This window comes from Penaeus vannamei, chromosome 32 (assembly GCF_042767895.1).
Source record: "Penaeus vannamei isolate JL-2024 chromosome 32, ASM4276789v1, whole genome shotgun sequence".
Classification (NCBI taxonomy): Eukaryota; Metazoa; Arthropoda; class Malacostraca; order Decapoda; family Penaeidae; genus Penaeus; species Penaeus vannamei.
In genome coordinates this window covers 770001-772716 of record NC_091580.1, presented here as the reverse complement: position 1 = coordinate 772716, position 2716 = coordinate 770001, and the positions used below count along the sequence as shown (strand labels likewise).

At 27.5% G+C, this 2716-nt stretch overlaps 1 protein-coding gene across 1 annotated transcript in view; it reads left to right on the top strand.

The window, feature by feature from the left end:
* The first annotated feature begins 2549 nt into the window (after positions 1-2549).
* The window catches only part of LOC113829986 (uncharacterized), a 2714-nt gene continuing 2547 nt past the window's right edge, over positions 2550-2716 (top strand). The window contains exon 1 of the mRNA XM_070144427.1: positions 2550-2702. The gene's annotated coding sequence lies outside the window, so the exon portion shown is untranslated. The remainder of the gene's footprint in view (positions 2703-2716) is intronic.

Sequence of the window (2716 nt, the reverse complement as noted above, 5' to 3'; positions counted from 1 at the left end):
GGTACCTTTTACATTTATGTTTATTTCCTTTACGTATATATGTATGTATATGAATATATATATATATATTATATATATATGTATGTATATGTATGTATATGTATGTTTATGTATGTATATGTATGTATATGTATGTATATGTATGTATATGTATGTTTATGTATGTATATGTATGTATATGTATGTATATGTATATGTATGTTTATGTATGTATATGTATGTTTATGTATGTATATGTATGTATATATGTATATGTATAATTATATATATGTATGTATAATTATATATATGCATTTATATATATTAAGGTATATATTTAGATATATATATATAATATACATATATATATACACATGTATATATATATGTATATATATATATACACACACACATATACACATATATGTACTCACATATATACATATATACAGACATATACATACATATACATACATATGTATAAATGTGTATTTACATATATATCTATATATACATATAGATATATGTATACATATACATAGATATAGATATATATTTTTTATATACATATATATACACATTTATTTATGTTACATATATATATATATATATATATATATATATATATATATATATATATATATATATATATATTATGTGTGTGTGTGTGTGTGTGTGTGTGTGTGTGTGTGTGTGTACATGTGTGTAGGTGTGTATATATATACATATATGTATGTGTGTTTATAAATATATGCATATATAAGTAAATATATATATGTACATATGTAAATATGTATATATATACATATATATACATATATACATATACATATATGCATATGCGTGTTTGTTTACATGTATATATTTATGTGTATATATATATATATATATATATATATATATATATATATATATATATATATATATATATATATATATTTATATTTATATATATTTATTTATTCATTTATTGATTGATTGATTGATTGATTTATTTATTTATTTGTGCATGTGTGTTTGCGTGTGTACATACATACATATATATATATATATATATATATATATATATATATATATATATATATATATATATATATATAGTGAACTAAATATACATAGAGCGAGGCAGACAGCCAGACAAAGATTAAATATTTACAGATGAATGTACAATCCATATTTCTCTAATTATAATGTGCATTGTCATCTATATTTCCGGGATATGTTTACCAATGTACTTATAACACTTCGCCATCCCATTCATACTTACAAGGACCCTACTTCTGACATTCACAAAATAGACCCTAGGATGCTGTGTCATGCTGTCTGCGCTGTTTACGTATGACAGTGTAGAATGAAATTGTTCTTTGTTGCATTACAAACATTTTTTATTTGATGCTTTAATGGTCAGTGTTACTTTTATATGAGTGAAATTGCAGTAATTCCAGAGTAAGGATATATATTGTAAGTTTAATACTTACAGGAATTACTTTTATCGAAGTACCCCCTTGCACGATCGAAACTGGTTTTCTTTCAAGCCTAACTTCTATATTTCCTTTTTTTATGCTATACAAATGTTTGTTCGTAGTAGCATGTGAGAGAGAGAGAGAGAGAGAAAGACGGAGACAGAAGGGAAGAGGGAGAGGGAAAGAGAAAGAAAAAGAAACACAAATATAGATATCAGATTTGCATATATTTTTTTTCTCGTTTTCTTTTTCTTTGTTTCAGTTTTATTTACAGTTATTATAAGTAATAGCCTTTGATAGGGGCATTTATGACACTGGTTTTAAAAGTATATAGTAGCAGATGACCGTGTCAGAACTTGTAACAAAAGCATTAAGTGGTACATGCGTCAAAAAAGTGCAAGGCATTATTTCATTCCCTGCACAGCCTTCGTCATGGGTATTTTTACCCGACATGAAACTGTACTGATAACTCTAATCTTTTCGGTCCGTGTTATCAGTGGACTTATCTTTGTTTCTGTGTAAAAAAAAATCTTTCCTTGGCTTATCAGCAAGGTGTGTACCTGCCTTTCAACCGAATTCATGTAGTGGGATATTTACATAGTTACGCCAAAATATGATATATACTGAATAAAGAATATCATTGAACTTGGATATATATTTAAGAAGATACGTAATTGAATGTAGAAAGAAACCAACATAGTTAGAAAATAAAGAATATAGAAACTAACAGGATGTAAGAAAACGAGATAGAAAGAAAAAGAAAACGGGATAAGGATACGGATAAAGAAAACGAGAAGACGAAAGAAAACGAATAATGGCAAAATCGGGGAGAAAGTCTAAAAAAAAAAGATTCGGAGGAGAAACAGAAGCAAAGTAAAGGAGATAAAAAAAAGTATGTGAGAAAACGAGATAACGAGAGAAAAATAAAACAGGATAACGATAAGAAGAATAAAGAAGACGAGAAGTCGAAAGAAGAATAAAGACAAAAACGGGGAGGAAATTATGAGAAAACGAGATAACAAGAAAAAAGAAAACGGGATAACGATAAGAATAATAAAGAAATTTGAAAGAAAACGAATAAAGGCAAAAGCGGGGAGAAAGTTTTTTAAAAAGGAGACTTGGGAGAAAGTTAAAAAGAAAAAAAAAGGATTGGGGGAGAAGCGACTGCGATGACGATGACAACATCAGCTGAGTGCTTAGGAACTCCGAGCGCCAGACCTTGAACGCGGATCAGTGTGGGTCTGACCCTCGTCGTGGAAGGTAGGGTCTATCGC